At 36.4% G+C, this 17,928-nt stretch overlaps 1 non-coding gene across 1 annotated transcript; it reads right to left on the bottom strand.

Moving 5' to 3' along the window:
• Positions 1-14,301: 14,301 nt before the first annotated feature.
• LOC131003856 (small nucleolar RNA R71) lies at positions 14,302-14,408 on the bottom strand. The gene has a single exon (XR_009094821.1). It is a non-coding gene; the product is annotated as a small nucleolar RNA R71 (small nucleolar RNA).
• Positions 14,409-17,928: the final 3,520 nt, after the last annotated feature.

The raw sequence follows: 17,928 nt of genomic DNA, 5'->3' as shown, positions 1-17,928 counted from the left end.
ATTGCCGAATGTGGAAAGTCATCACCAAAGGACCAATCGTCATCACAGAAGTAGTCAAGAGGACTCCACTAGACACCACAAGAGATCCATACGATGAAGTCTAGATCAAATCCAAGGCTGACTTCACCACTGAAGAAAGTAATATAATGTAAAGTAAGAGCAATAAAGAAATTGAAATATATAGTAATAGATAATAATAAGTAGATAGTATTTCGTAGTTAGTAGTAATATAATGTAAAGCAAGAACAATAAAGTAAAGCAAGTGTGTGTAGTGCTAGTGTAATTGAAATATATAGTAATATATACTCCCTCCGTCCGCCAAGATTATGGCAATTTGCTTGGGCACGGGATTTAATAAAATTGGTGATGATTTTGATGTAGTGGAGAAAGGGTCCCACCACTTTATGAGATGAGTGGTTGAGATTGAATTTTGAGTGGTTTTTTTGTAAATAAAGAGTGTTAGTAAGGATAAAATATTAAAGAGGATGGTGGGACCATTGCCATAAAAGGAAAGTGACATAATCTTGGCGGACGCCCAATATAGTAATTGTGACATAATCTTGGCGGACGGAGGGAGTAGTAGATAGTATTTAGTACTTAGTAGTTAGTAGTAATATAATGTAAGCAAGAGCAATAAAGTAAAGCAAGTGTGTGAAGTGCTAGTGTAATTTAAATATATAGTAATAATAGATAATATTTAGTACTTAGTATAATGTAAGCAATAACAATAAAGTAAAGGGAAAATAGCGCCAAAATCCCTATAGTTTTCCCGAATTCGCATTTTTCACTTGACCTTTAAATTTCTTGTTAAAATCCTTGAATTTAATTCCGATTCTCGTTTTTTGTTTTCCAGCAACTAATTGCACTGACGTGTCATCTATATGACAAGCTTGTGCTGAGTCATTAAATTAGGACCAAAACGTCGTCGTTTTATACACGAACAGTCCCTTCTTACTCCTTCTCTGTCATCGCCGTCAGAATCGCAGCTTCCGGTCGAGGTTCTTCATTGAAATCGGCGCACTCGGTGTATAAGACCCTAGGTAAATTGAATGATGAAGGCGGTGGAGCAGAAGGTGTGACATGGCCGAAGAAATTCTGGTAGAAGAAACTATTGGCGGGGGCATTATAGGCAACATAATTCTCAAGAGAGACGGTTAGCTTGGACGAATCAAATGGGAGGGTCAGTGGCGCGGCGGTGGTGGATGATGAGGAGCTGCGAGTGAGTGGGTAGTGGAACGTGTGGGGTAGAGGGAAAGGGGAAGGGCAATTCAGATAGTGAGAGAAGAGGATCGAAGGAGGGAGGCGGTGGTTAGGGTTGAAAGGGCAGGGGACGAAGGTAGCAGTGACAGTGGAGGTTTCGGCGTGGATTGGTGTTGGGAGGGATCAGAGGGTGGTGGCAGAGAGATTTAAGGTCGGAGATAGCAGTGGTAACAGATGGCGGTGGCGGTGGCGGAGGCGAAGTTCCGGTGGAATGATGAAGACGAAGACATGGATTGGGTATTTTTTTTTCTCAAGAACCCTAATTTGAGAATGAATTCAATTTTGCCCTCAAATTTTCAATTGGATTTCATTTAATTCTCTAAATAGACATAATACTATGTCGTTTCACGTTATAACTTAAACTATGTCGTTTACTTCATCGGAAACTTAATCCTACATGGCTTTTAGACAGCCATGTCAACATTAGTAAATTTTCGATCAATTTTATGGGAAAAACGAGAATCAGAATTAAGTTCAAGGATTTTAACAAAAAATTTAAAGGTCAATGAAAACTATAAGGATTTTGGTGCTATTTGCCCTAAAGTAAAACAAGAGAGTAACAATAGAATTATAGAGCAAGAGAAATGAATTTAGCACATAAAGAATGGAGGAGAATTAGAAGCATAAGAGAAGATAGTGTAAAATTATTAACAGAATGGGATGGTTTAGAAGGTGGAAGAAGGGGGGGGGGGGGGTATTTATAGATAAAATTGGGTGGGAGAAATCTGAATTTGAATTTGAAAAAAAAATTAATTTAAATTTTGGCAGAAATCGCCGGTTTTGGGTGGAAACCGCCAGGTAACCGCTCAAAACCGGCGGTTTTTGCCTTCGACACCGCGCGTTTGCCGCCTAGCCCCTGCCGCCTGCGGTCAACGATCTGGGCCGAAACTGTTGACCATGGGTCAGTTCGAGCCCAAACCATCGGTTTCGGTTTAATTGTGGCAACACTAGGTGAAAATGGACGTAAACCTATTACCGGATCATCAGGTGTCGATGGCTATAAATCATTAACGGTCAAATATCCTAAGTTTAGGCTTCACTGTAGAGCCATGATCATGTCATAAAGCAAATAGACCTTAACCTTATCCAAATTAGAATAAAATAAACCCATAATCTAAATTTATTTATTTTAATTTGGGTCAGGTGTTGGATTCACGGTCTATTTGCTTTATGACATGATTATGACTCTCTAGTGGATCCCACATTAGGATATTTGTCTATAGGCAAAGGTGTCTGATGATCCGGTGACAGGTTTATGTCTATTTTCACCTCCATCGGCATCACCATTTAATACAGTAATTATTACCCCCTCCATCCACAAAGAGTGTGCAGTGAAGTGAAGGGCATGAATTTTAATAAAATAGTTGGAAGTTATGATTTTAGTGTTAAATGGTCCCACAAAGGGTAGTATTGGGCCCATCAAATTGTAAAAGTCAAGGTGCGTATTTTGTAAATATTGAGTATGAATGAGGTTTAAATTATAAAGGGTTTCTAAAAAAGGAAAACATACAATCTTTGTGGACGGACTAAAATAGTAATAAACACACAATCTTTGGGAACGAGGGAGTACTTTTTATTATTATAACATTATTTTATTATATTCATTGGTATTTCTTGTAGAATATAGACAGAACTGATGCTATAAACCTTAAACCTTATATATTTATTAAAATTTTGTTTTATTTATTAGGCGACGCAGATTTCGCCAACACTCACTCCGATTTGGATCGATGTTGGCCAAATTTGAAGTCATCCGACCATACATGGTGTATTTAGCGGTATTGACGAGGCCTGTTATTTTGATATAGCCTTATATATATTTTAATAAAAGTTTTATTTTATTTATTAAGCGACGACATTCTGATTGCACTTCGTCTCGATATGAATCGAGTTTGGTCGAATTTGTATGGATCAAATAATATTACATTTTGGCCGCAATAATGAAATAGGTACGGTGTTTATAACGGATTTGGCAGCATCACTTATTTTGAGTATGGCTGGGAAAATATACCGAAAACTCGGTATATCGGCCATATCGTACCGAAAAATATCGTAAAATACCAAACTTAAGGTATACCGGATTTTTCGGTAAGGTATGATACCATACCAAAGATTTTCGATAAGGTAAAGGTATGGATTTTTCAGATATCGGGGTATACCGGTGTATATCGGTACCACGGTATATACCAAAAAATTAATAAATACCATATTAAAGGTATATACCGGAACAAGGTATGATACCATATTATTGGTATAATGGTATATACCATCTAACGTTATGTACCACTGATGCGGTATGATACCTTTGCATGGTATACCGCAATTTATAGTATATACCGGTAATACAGTATCATATCTTGTGCGGTATGATACCGCAATTGTCAGTATACCAAAAATTACGATATATACCGTATCAAAATCTATATTTTTAATATATATATATATATATATATATATATTGATTAATAATATTGTAGAATGATGTATATAATCTATGTAGTTTATTATACAATTTAATATTATAATATATGAATATACATGTATTAGAGAGAATATAAATATAATCAAACTATATAAAAATAAACAAAATGTAATATATAATTTAATATAATCGAATTATCGCATTGTTTATGCTAACATTATAATATTATTATTATTATAGAATTACCTTATATGAGCTACATAGTTATAATATACATATGGTATTGTAGACTTGTACTAGTTTGAAATTATTGAGACATGAATAAACTTTATGTAGTTTATTTTATTGTGTTTGAGTTTATTGTGGTTATTATATTTGTTAGATGTTGTTCATTAGGTAAGCATGTCTGAAAAAATAAGTTATCGGTAATGCCATATCAAAACTTATCAATTTTAATATACCAATTATTTTGGTATATCGTGAAAGTGCGGTATACTGAAATATGATACGGTATACCGAAACACGGTAAGATATGCTGAAACAAAAGTACGGTAAAGGTATGAGATTTTTCCATACCGTACTTTAAGGGTATACCGGACTAAAGTATACTATAGGTAAATGTAAGGTAAAGGTATGCGATTTTTTCATACCAGAGGTAAATGTAAAATATAAGGTATGAAGAATTTAGTAAGTTATACCATATCGTCTCACCCCTAATTTTGAGCTAGCGATACGGTTATATAAAGGATTGTATAATTTGTACCTGTTGAGTCATCCCACGTTATCATAGTCCGTAAATGAAGACATTCAGAATGTGTTTAACAAATAACTAAATGATATTAGGTCATCGTTCTAATTGAGGATGTTTAGAAGAAGAATTGTCATGGATGAGTAATTGGATCAAATCATAATTAACATTATTATAACTAAGTATCATAAATTACTTTTGGAGTCATTGAGGAAGATTAGTTGCAATAAAATGGAAGTTTAATTGATTCTGCGGTTAACCTTAAAAATAGCAATCGGTTAGAGCTTAAACATGTTGTATTTATATTTATTGTTGAAAGGGTTTAATTACATGGAGTTGGTTATCATGAGAATCCTTATTTTTCGTGCGAATGTATCAATATTAATTGCATTAAACATATAAAATTATTACGTTTGCTATTAAATGTAATTGCTTTTAATTTTTTCAATAACAGTTAATTTGATTGTTTGTGAATGCAAATGACTGTATATATGTAATATAATGTTCTTATATTCTCATAAAAAGTAAGCTTTTTCATTTGAATCTACTCTCAAATACACCATTCTAGTAGTATATCATACTTAATTGTTAGTATTTCAAAAAGTTGTATACCTTAGCTTTGATTTTATCAACCTATTACTAGTTAATAGAAGTAAAATTAAATGATAAAAAATAAATATATACCTTAATTGGATAAATAAAGCCTAGTCCATAATTGCAAAATTAAATTAAAACATATAAAATTGAAATTAGATTAAAAATATACTCTATCTAATAGTTCATTTTTGCCGTTTTGAGATGTCCATAAAAATTAATCCATTTCCATTTATAGAAACTATCTATCACATTGATGGGTCTTATTCTTCACTCACAAGACAATTAATTATCATTATGAGATTATTTTTCTACTCATAATATAATAACTATTTTTACTAAAATACATGCCGTATCTTACACTACAAGAAAATGCGGCTTTAACGACCGAAATTTCGGTCGTTAAAATCCAAAAATCGGTCGTTAATATTTTTAACGACCAATTTAACGACCGTTTTTTCCGGTCGTTGTTTGCATCGTCCCCCGAGTTTTAACGACCGTTTTTTTGGTCGTTAAATTTAACGGCCGATTTTTTATTTTTAACGGCCGAAATTTCGGTCGTTAAAAAGAGAAAAATAAATAAATTTTTTTTAATTTTTTTAAATAACGACCGAAATTTTATTTTAACGACCGAAAATTCGGTCGTTAAAAATTAATAAAAAAATATTTTTTTTTCAAAAAAAATAAATAAATAAATATATATATATATATATATATATATATATATATATATATATATATATATATATATATATATATAGGGTTGCATTCCTCAAGAACACACGCCTATATAGAGTCCTTAGTCTCAATTTTGTTCGTTAGATAGTAATCAATCAATGGTCCAGATTATAAGACGTATTAATTATTTTAATACATTTTAATTTTGATTTTAATGAATTTTATATTCGCAGGGTTAAAAAAGTAAAATTATTATGAACGTATATTGGAAACCAATATAGTATCCCACTAATCACGCATCTACCGAATCTATATGTTTTTTTTTTTTTAGAACAACCGAATCTATATGTTATTTTCGTTCGTTGATTGATTTGCAGTATAGATATTTCGTTCATTTTGATACCCCTTGTATCGCCGATCAGTTCTTTAAAATCACTAATCCCTCTAAACCCATTGTGTTTTCGAAAACACAGTGAATCGCATAAAAATCATTAGTTATAAACTCAAGGTTAGTGACTTTCATAGATGATGAAAACAGAAATCTCAATTAAAAAATCCAAATCTTGTTCACTTGTCATCCTTTTGTTCATTACTTGGTATGTAATGCTTTCAATGTTTGCTTATGTTATTACAGTGATTTTTTTTTTATAAGAAATAAGTTATACCAAAAAAATGTCCAACATTTTGTATTATTTGAAATCGTGATCCGTCTTTGGTTTTATACATTCAAATATTTTTGACATGCATTATATAGGTTATGAACGACAGAACGCATGTTCATTAAATTTTTAGATTCATTTGTAGTTTAACATGCATTATAAAGGTTATGAACGATAGAACGCATGTTCGTTAATTTTTTGAAGATGAACATTCAAATATTCCAAACGTATTATATCATTAGTTTGAAGATGAACATTTTATGTCCTAAACTTTACCTTTTATATTTCCGAACTCGACCACCAAAAATATTGAAACCGAGAGAATCTCATGAATGATTAAATAAGTATGGTGTTGGGTTCGACGCATAAATTTTACAAGTTCGACCACTATTATGCTCATTTTCGGGATACTTATATGATAAGTTTGGAATATTTAAAATTAAGAAAAAAAATTGATTTTAAGTTTAATAGAAAATATAATATGATGTTTATTGACATTTAAAATAATATAATTATTATAATATCAGCAAGGTTATAAATTATGAATTTCTTATATTCAAGTCCAGTAATGAAAGTATATAGACAAATATTATTTCATACATTTAGTTTTAAAATAAGTGAATACCTTTAATCGTTCAGGAGATTTACGTTGGTTCAATAAGTATGGTGGTTGGGTTCGATGCATATTTTTCACAAGTTCGACCACTATTATGCTCATGTTCGGGATACTGATATGATAAGTTTGGAATATTTAAAATTAAGAGAATTAATTAATTTTCATTTTAAAAGTAAATATAATATGATGTTTATGAAAATTTAAAATATTATATATATTATAATATAAGCAAGGTTATAAATTATGAATTTCCTATATTCAAGTCCAAGCAATTGATATAGTGTATTTATAAACTTGTTGATATTATAATAACTATAATATTTTTAAGGTCAATAAACATCATATTATATTTTCTTTTTAAATGAAAATTAATTTTATTTTATTAATATGGATGCTCTTATAAATTATGAATTTCCTATATTCAAGTCCAAGCAATTGACATAGTGTATTCTAATAAAGTTATTGATAACTACAAGTTCCAAGAATGAAAGTATATAGACAAATAATATTTCATACATTTAGTTTTAAAATAAGTGAATACCTTTAACCGTTGAGCCGTTGAGGAGATTTACATTGGTTCAATATGTATGGTGGTTGGGTTCGACGCATAAATTTTACACGTTCGACCACTATTTTGCTCATGTTAAGAATACTGACACGGTAAGTTTGGAATATTAAAAATTAATAAAACAAAATTAATTTTCATTTAAAAAGAAAATATAATATGATGTTTATTGACCTAAAAAATATTATAGTTATTATAATATCAACAAGTTTATAAATTATGAATTTCCTATTTAAGCCCAATCAATTGACATAGTGTATTTTAAGGGTATAGATACAAGATATATTCGAATCATTGATTTTAGAAAGTTCAAATTATGTTATAAAAGTATATAGACAAATATTATTTCATACATTTAGTTTTAAAATAAGTGAATACCTTTAATCGTTAAGGAAATTTACATTGGTTCAATAAGTATGGTGGTTGGGTTCGACGCATATTTTTGACAAGTTCGACCACTAGTATGCTCATGTTTTGGATACTTATATGATAAGTTTGGAATATTTAAAATTAAGGGAATTAATTAATTTTCATTTTAAAAGTAAATATAATATGATGTTTTTGGACATTTAAAATATTATATATATTATAATATCAGCAAGGTTATAAATTATGAATTTCCTATATCCAAGTCCAAGCAACTGATATAGTTTATTTTAATAAAGTTATTGATAACTACAAGTTCCAAGAATGAAAGTATATAGACAAATATTATTTCATACAATTAGTTTTAAAATAAGTGAATACATTTAATCGTTCAGGAGATTTACATTAGTTCAATAAGTATGGTGGTTGGGTTCGACGCATATTTTGACAAGTTCGACCACTACAATGCTCATGTTCGGGATACTGATAAACACTCATTTTGCATGGTTTTTATGGTTTATATTCTGTAGTTTAAGTCGATTTTACACCCGTTTCATTATTGTTTGGAGTTCATTTACTATTATTTCGAGATTTCACGGTTGGGTGTAGTTTTGACTGTTTGGATGCAGAATTGAGTGATAATGGAGCATGGAGTGTAAGGAACATGTTGAAGAGAAGAGTTTTGAGAGAATCGAGCCCAAAAAATCGAGAAAAGACGAAGATTCTGGAGTCGGGACAGAAAAGGAGCAGTTCGGCGGTCAAAGGGAGTTGACCGCCGAATTTCGATGATTTAAAGGGTGAAAACGGCGACCAAGACGGCGATCGCCGGCCAGGTCGCCGAATTCCCTGTCTGACTTTTGGCCTTCGGAGAGAAAAACGGCGGTCGCCGTTTTCATGAAGGATTTGGCCCATTTTCGGCGACCAGTTCGGCGACCGTCGAACGGGTCGCCGTTTTGAGGCGTGTTTTGTTTTCTTCCGCGTTTTTACGATTTTTCAAGTTATTTTCGGTTTAGAACTTGGTTTTTCACCCTAAGACTATAAATAGGTCTTCTTTAGACCTATCTAGGGTTCCCAGCTTTAGTTTTTCAGTTACCAACTTTCATATTTCAGTTTTATAGCTTTAGAACTTTTTAGCTTTCCAGTTTTCAAGGCTTGGATCAAGATTGAAGATTCAAGCCGCTACAATCGTTTCAATTCGGTTTTTATACAATTTGTTTTTACAATTGCGTTCAATTTAATTATGTTTATGTTTGATTTTATTATGTCTGACTAGTCTTTTAATCTGAACCTAGGGTTTGTATATAGCTGATTGATTATGTGTTTTTGATTTATTGATATCAATTTGCCCTCCAACTTATGATTCATGATTACTGGTGCTTAATCTCTTGTGAATTATCTGATCAATGATTTACATGTTTAGCTGTTCAGTTTGAGTCTTGAATGCGATAATTGTTCAGCCGATTCAGGAATGCATGATATAGTGTTAGCCTTGAGTCTTGAATGCGATAGGTGAAGCTATAGGAAGCTATTCTTTATGTGCTATTGGGAGTTAATTTATTCCTTGGAGTCTTGAATGTGAAAAGGGATTAATTAATCTACGTTCATAGGTGGTCGTTAGAGACGCTTGTGGATAATATAGTGATCTTTCATCAGGGTTGGATTAAAATTGGTAATTGAATCAATAGGTTAAATACATGTAGTTGATTAGTGAAAGTACATCCCTAGGGTCAGAATTTTCCATATATTTGAGTTAAGTAATTGTTATTTATATGCTCTTTAGTTTTATTTAGTTAATCTTAGTTTAATATTCACCTTCATAATCGTTTTACTTGCATATTGTGAGAGTTTGTGTAGGAGATAGATAGAGTGATTTCTTCTTACAGTCCCTGTGGATACGATATCCGATTGCTGTTTATACTACGATTACACCGTGTTAGTTGCGGTACTTTTGTCGCTAATAAAATAGTGATCAACTTTTTGGCGCCGTTGCCGGGGAATGTTTAGATTTTGCTTTAATATTTCCAATAGGACTTTATAGTACTGCAAGTTTTTTTTTGTTTTTATTTTTCTTTTCTAACTTTTATAAGTTGTTTTTCTGTAGGTTGCGTATGAACACTAGATCTCAAGGAAATCCTCTTTTTGAGTTCGACCCTGAAATCGACAAGACTTTGCGCAATCTTAAGAAGCAACAGAATCAAGTTGAGGATACTACGATGGCTACTCCAGAGCAAATCCAAATTCGAGCTCTGCAAGAGCAGTTGAAGAAGCTGCTTGACGCACAGGAGACGAGAGAGGCTCCGAAACAACCAGCCATCAATGAAGCGTTCATACCACAGTATGTGTACCAGGAGCCCCCACCACTGAAAGTTAACAATTTTGAGCTGAAAACGGGTCTGATCACGATGGTTCAACAGAGCCAATATGGTGGACAGGCGATCGAAGACCCTAATGCGCACCTGGCGCATTTCCTGGAGCTGTGTAGCACGGTGAAGATGAATGGTGTTCCTGATGACATTATCCGTCTTCGTCTTTTTCCCTTTTCACTGCGGGATAAGGCGAAGTCGTGGTATCATACGCTGCAGCTGGGAAATAATATTGTGTGGGAGGATTTGGCTCATGCATTCCTACGCAAGTTCCATCCGCCTGGCCTTACATTGAAGTTAAAGATGGACATCGTGCAGTTTCAACAGTACGATGGAGAAAAGCTAGCAGAGACTTGGGAGCGGTATCAGGAGAAGCTCAGAAAGTGCCCAAGCCATGGATTTGATGAAGGCACGCTAGTGATAATGTTCTACAATGCCTGCGGGGAGCGTACACGGATGCACATGGATACAGCTGCAGGTGGCTCTCTACTTCAAAAGAGCAGTTCTGATGCATGGAACATTATTGATAGTATGGCTTCTACAAGCTACCAATGGCCATCTGAGCGAATACAATTGAAGAAGGTTGCAACTGCTTCCAGTTCTGATCCTATTGCAGCTATGGTTACTCAACAAGCAGCGATGGCTACGCAGCAGTCAGCAATGGCTACACAGCTGGCAGAGTTGACTACAAAACTTGGTGAGCTGAATGTTGGACGTCCTGAGCAAGCTGTGATAGATCCGTCAGTCATGGAAGATGTAAATTTTGTGAATGGCAGAAATTATGGGAATTTCCAGCGAGGACAGCCAGGAATGTATGGCAGAAATCAACAGTTTCAGCAGGGTCCTCAGTAATTCCAGCCAGGAGCACGCCCACATCCTAACCTGTCTTACGGCAATCCGAACAATGCTTTGCAACCTCCACCTGGATTTTCTGTGTCTAGTGGAGGAGTTATCAATGAGCAAAAGAAAGATTCGATGGAAGACATGATGAAGCAGGTGTTGGGAAAGATAGGTGGTTTGGAAACGAATGTAGGTGCGTGGAAGACCAACATGGAGAACCAAGTGAGTCAAATAGGAAATCACGTTTCATCACTGTCCAAACAAGTGCAGATTTTGGAGACTCAAGTTGGTCAAATTGCCAACCAAGCAGCTGCGCAGCACACACCAGGAAAGTTTCCTAGCAACACTGAGATCAATCCTAAAAATCAGTGTAATGCGATTCATCTAAGGAGCGGGACTCAGTCTCAGAATCATCCAGAGCTGCAGGATGGAAAGGAAAAATGTGTAGAGATCATTGAGGAGGAGGATTTGGAGACGATTGTTTGCGATTCGCCGCCTACTTCTAAGGCATCGAGTTCTGCTGCTGTGAAAGAGCCCAATCCTACTCCTACGTTTCCCAGGCCAGAGTACAAGCCTGTAGCGCCTTTCCCGAATCGCCTGGGAAAGCCAAAGATGGATGCGAAGTTAGCCAAGTTTATGGAGGTATTTTCAAAGCTACACATCAATATTCCTTTACTTGATGCTTTGAGAGATATGCCAGGCTATGCCAAGTTCCTCAAGGATGCAGTCTCCAACAAGAAGAAGTTGGGGAAATATGAGACGATTAATCTTTCCGAGGAATGCAGTGTTGTACTACAAAGAAAGCTACCATTGAAGCAGAAGGATCCTGGTAGCTTTACTATAGCTTATGTGATTGGAGGGCAGAATTTCTCACGTGTTCTGTGTGATTTAGGGGCAATCATCAATTTGATGCCTCTCTCTATTTTCAACCGGTTGGAGATTGGAGAAATCAAGCCTACATCTATTGCTTTGCAGATGGCAGATCGTTCCCTTACTTATCCCAAGGGAGTTGTGGAGGATGTTCTAGTTGACAAACATGGTTTTCGTACCTTAATTCCACATGTTTTGTTGTCATTTCCCTTCATGTTTTGCTTGTGAATGCTTGTTTGTGCCCGAATATTTAGTTTTATGAAGATTTGATATCTTGGTGTAGTTTTGGAGTAATTTCAGGAACCATCAATGATTAATTGGAGGATTTTGAAGATATGAGATTGAAGTACGTCTCGAGAGGAATCCGTGAGCGCAAACGGCGACCAAATCCGAGTCCGGACGAGGGAGAACGGAGCAAAACGAGCGGCCTGCGCAATATGCCCAGTACCCCGCGGTCACCACCCGCGGCCGCGGGGTGGGACCGCGGGTCAGCTGCCCCGACTCCAGTAGTACACCCGCGGTCATCACCCGCGGCCGCGGGGCGGGACCGCGGGTCCCCTGACTCTCCCCCACGTTTGCCGGCCGCGGGCGCGGGCCAGGACCGCGGGAAAAGGGCGGAGCCTCCCCAAGTGGGCCCCAGTCGGGTTTTTTACCCCTTAAACCCCTTTCTCCCCCTTTTCCTCACATTATTCATCATCCCCAACCTCATACTACACCCATTTTCCATCTTCCCCAATTCATCCACACCAAACCCTAGCCTCCATTACCACATCTTTTTACCAAGATTGAATGCATTGAAGAGGAGAGAAGATTGGAAGAAAGCTCATTAATAGGATTTGTCACTTCTTACTCTCTCTTTCATTTATGTATTTCTTTGATTTAGGTTTGTTGTTTGTGAACATGTTTGGATAAAATCCCCCATTGGTTTGGGGATTAGGCTAGTAGATGATGTAATGGATTGATTATTATGCTTAATATATGTCTTGATTACTTTCCTTGTCATTATCTTTGCAAGCCCTAGCTATTAATTCTTGTATGGATTGTTGGCCACTTTCTATGCATTTCTAATTTGTGATTTGAATTGGGAGAGGATAATCATAATAGATTAGGAGCTTGAAACATATTGACTCAATAAACCGGGAGGTTGAGAGTTGGGTGAGAGTTTACCGATCCTTTGTGCTTTTGGGAGTTATAGGTTAGAAGTTGACCGGGGACGGCAACTATGACCCGTAATCTACCGTTTTAGTCGTCCGGGAGGGGGCTAGAACTAGTGGGGAGATCACTCTAGATAAATAGGAATATCAAGACTAATATTGAGCTAATTTGAAGTCCATTGCTAATCCATCGATGCCTAATCCCTAAACCACCTTCATCACTTAATTAATCCACTTTGTTTGATTGTTCTTATTTTGTCTTTGAATTTGTTAGTTAATCAAACCACTCACCTCCTTGTTTAGTCTAAATAGCTCTAGCATAATGAATTAGGATAATCACTAGATTGAACTACTAATCCTTGTGGGATACGACCTTGCTTCCACTTATTGCAACTACACCGTATACTTGCGGCGTGGTGAAAATAATAGCGAACAAGTTTTTGGCGCCGTTGCCGGGGACTAGTTTAGTTTCTTTGCTTGTGATATTTTGCTTCATTGTGCTTAACTACTTTAGACATTTTACTTGCTTTTATTTTTGTTTTCTATTTTAAGATTGTGATTTGACTCTTTGTCCTTGTTGGTTGATAGGTAGTGTATGAACACAAGGTCTAAAGGTGCACCTCTTATACCTATAAACCTTGAGGTTGAAGCTTTTTGCCGACACAATAAAGCAAGAGCAAGAAGAGAGAAAGAAATGGAGGGAAACATGGCGGAAAATCAAGAATTGATCCTCCAACTTCAAAGGCAACTAGAGGCTTATGCAAGGACGAATCAATGAGCAAGAAGCTCAAAGGAATGCGCCTCCACCACCACCCATTAGTAACATGTTTCAACCCGTGTTCCAACAAGGAGGAGTGCATGCTCCAAGGATCAATGCCAATAATTTTGAGCTCAAGCCCGCCCTCATAAATATGGTGCAACAAAACCAATTCGCCGGTCTTTCTCAAGATGACCCGAATGGACATCTTGGAAACTTCTTGGAGATATGCGGCACCATCAAGATAAATGGAGTCTCGGAGGATGCCGTTCGACTTCGACTCTTCCCCTTCTCACTAAGGGGCATAGCCAAGACATGGTATCAATCTTTAGAGGGTGGTTCTATCACTACATGGGAGAAGATGGCTCAAAAATTTCTCAACAAGTTCTATCCTCCGGGTAAAACCATGAAGATGAAGAAGGACATAGTCCAATTTCACCAATTTGATGGAGAATCCTTCTATGAAGCTTGGGAAAGATTCAAAGAGATGCTAAGGAAGTGCCCTAACCATGGCTTAGATCAAAACACAATCATTTGTGTATTCTACACCGGGTGTAGTGGTGAGATGCAAAGAGATATGAATGCATCGGCCAATAGAGCATTGTTGGAGAAAAGCCACGAGGAGGCCGCCCACATCATTGAGAATTTAGCCGCAAATTGCCATCAATTCCCGACGGAGAGGATCATCTTGAAGAAAGTGGCGGCTACAACAAGCTCGGATCCCATAGCCCTTTTGACGGCTCAAATGACCGCCATAAATAGCAAGATTGATGCTATGTCAATATCAAGAGTAGAACCCGTGGTTGAAGAACAAACTAGCTTTGAGGATGTGAACTACATCAACAACAACAACAACCGAGGCTATGGGAACTTCCGGCCCCAACAACAAGGTGGCTATCAAGGACAAGGGCAATACAATCAAGGGTTTCAAGCAAATCGTCACCCGAATCTTTCCTATGGTAATCCCAATAACTTCTTGCAACCACCGCCCGGATTTGCGGTGAGTGATGGCATGATCAAGGAAGAGAAGAAGCTCAACCTTGAAGAGATCTTAATGAAATTCATAACGGCCACTCAAGCCCACATGACGAGAACCGATGAAAGGTTAGAGGCTCAAGCAACCCAATTGAAAATGCTTGAGATGAAAGTGGGACAAATTGCCGAATCCTTAAGCAACCAACATCAAAAGGGGCAATTTCCGAGTAACACCGTTGTGAATCCAAAAGAACATTGCAAGGCTATCACTATAAGAAGTGGGAAGATACTTGAAGAGTCCAAGATACCTCCGGAAGTCAAGAACAATGATGAGAACATTTCCTCAAAAATGCAAGGCGATAAGGAGAAGGAGAAAGATGTGTACAAGGCACCACCACCTTATTGCCCACCAATTCCATTCCCTCAAAGACTTCAAAAGAAAAATGTGGAGAGTGAGTTCTCTAAATTCCTTGAGATCTTTCGGAAGGTACACATCAACATCCCCCTTGTTGAAGCTTTGCAACAAATGCCCAAGTATGCAAAATTTCTCAAGGAAGTTCTATCCAAGAAGAAGAAATTAGAAGAATTTGAGACGGTCAACCTCACCGAAGAATGTTGTGCCATTCTTCAAAAGAAGCTACCCATCAAGATCAAGGATCCCGGGAGCTTTACTATCCCATGTGATGTTGGAAATGGTCGTTTTGGAAAGGCCTTGTGTGATTTGGGAGCAAGCATAAATTTGATGCCTCTCTCCATCTTCAACAAGCTTGAAATAGGAACCATTAAGCCAACCACGATTGCTTTGCAAATGGCGGACCGTTCCGTTTCATATCCAAAAGGGATAGTGGAGGATGTCTTGGTGAGGGTTGACAAATTCATTTTTCCGGTGGATTTTGTGGTGTTGGATATGGTTGAGGACAAGGATGTACCTTTGATCCTTGGACGTCCATTCTTGGCGACGGGGAGGGCCCTAATTGATGTTGCAAAGGGCAAGCTCACATTGAGAGTGAATGATGAGAGTGTTACCTTCTCAATCCACAAAGCTCCCAAGCACAAAGATGGGGAAGAAAGAATGAGAGTGGAGGAATGCAAATTGATGCAAGTGATTGAACCTTGCATCAACATGAAAGAAAAATTGAAGGGAGAAAGGAAAGAGGAGGAAGCCCAAGGCTTGGAGTTGAAGCTTCTCCCCACACACTTGAAGTATGCATTCTTTGGTGAGAATGAGATACATCCAATGGGGCAAGACCGTGTACTCCAACTCAAAGAGTTAGATGAGTATCACGCATTTGAGAAGTCAAGCCTCTACAAAGAGAGGACAACAAGTGCTAATGACGAGATGATGCACAAACGGGAGTTTGCACCCGATGATGAAGTCCTTCTCCTCACCTTCCGTCAATCACTACCTCCGGAAAAGCCAAGATCAAAATGGACGGGTCCTTTCAAAATCAACAAGGTTTTCAACAATGGAGCAATTGAATTGAGAAAGAAGGATGAAAGAACCTTTGTGGTTGAGAAGGAAAGAATCAAGGCATTTTTGCCCTTGAAACCAAAAGTTGAAGTGTTCGTTGGAACCACCCCCGAGCCATAACACCATCATGGAGACGTCTAGCTCATGACGTTAAACTAAGCGCTAGTTGGGAGGCACCCCAACAAGGTACCCTTTAATTTTTGTATGGTTTATTTTTTTTATATGTTAGTTTTTTTTTGTGAGTCCGAGACAACTTCTCCTTCTCTTTTCTTCCAAACTCATTTTCACTTTGTGTGAAATAAGTTTGGGGGGAGGGGAGAGATGGATTAGTTGTCTCATCTATCTTAAGCTTTACTTGTTTTGTTTGTTTTAGTATTGTTGTCTTGTTTTTGTTATTGTTGAATAAATGAAAGCTTGAGAGTTAGTTGGGTTGATATTTTTGTTTTTGTTTTGCTTGGGATAATTGTATCAAACTTTGTGATGTTGATTGAATGTCATTGGGCTTATGATATGAATTGTTTCTTGGAAAAATTGTGTGTATCACTTGTGGATTATGCATGAAAAGTTTGAACTTGTGACAAGTGAGTTAAATGTTTTGCCTCCAAGAACTTGATAATGAGCTTGTAAGATTTGAGCCATTGATTGTCATATTATCACAATCTCATTTCATTCTTGAGTGTAAATCAATTGAACATGTTCGTTAATCTCTAGAACTTGCCATAAGTCCTCTCTCAAAAAAAATAAAAGTAGATGTGTTATGAATGTTGAGATGATTGAAGGCCATCTTTGCAAACCACTTAACCCAAATCTTGTCCAAATTCTCATATGATCATAGTTTACCCACTTTTGTGCCTTATAACTTTTCTTTGAATTAACCAATGATGGGTAGAACTTAGATTGTTAGTGATTGCTTTGATGAAAAGGTTTGGGAAATGATTGAAATTGCTTATCAAGCTTTGATTGAGTGAAAATCACTAGTCCCCTATGAGCTTAGAAAGAAAAAGAAATGAAAATGAATGTGAATAAAAGAGCATAAATGGGAGTGATTTGCCTTTTGAATCATATCATGATAAGTATCACTAAGAGTGAAAAGAAGAAATGTGGGGATTTTGGTTTTTGATTGATAAGAACAATGGTGAATATGACATATTCAATTTGGGAATTGTATGGGATATGAGTCACTTTGCCTATAAACACCTCACCTCACCAAAGAGCTCTCATTGCAACCTAAATAGAAGCCCTTTTTGATCTTTATTTGTAACACATTGAAGTATAGAGAGTTAGGATAAATGGCAAGCTTATGGTAGATTGCATATTTGTTTCAATTTGAGTGCAAACACGTCCATTCTAAACACTTGAGAGTTGAGTGCGTCATTGAAACATCCACTTTGTTAGGATTCAAGCTTGGAGGTTATAATATTGAACTCATTATCACTTGTGACTTCTTGGAATGCATTTCTACTTGTGATGCACTTTTGAAAGATTTTTTGTAAAATTTGAAGCCCTTGAAATGACACCAATTCATGCTCACATGTTTGTTTACTTTTATTTCTCTTCTCTTCGTCGTTTGGGGACAAACAACACTTTAAG

The sequence above is a fragment of the Salvia miltiorrhiza genome, unplaced genomic scaffold (genome assembly GCF_028751815.1).
Source record: "Salvia miltiorrhiza cultivar Shanhuang (shh) unplaced genomic scaffold, IMPLAD_Smil_shh original_scaffold_275_2, whole genome shotgun sequence".
Taxonomy (NCBI): domain Eukaryota; kingdom Viridiplantae; phylum Streptophyta; class Magnoliopsida; order Lamiales; family Lamiaceae; genus Salvia; species Salvia miltiorrhiza.
Note: the sequence above shows the minus strand (reverse complement) of the source record. Positions and strands in the feature narration are given on the sequence as shown.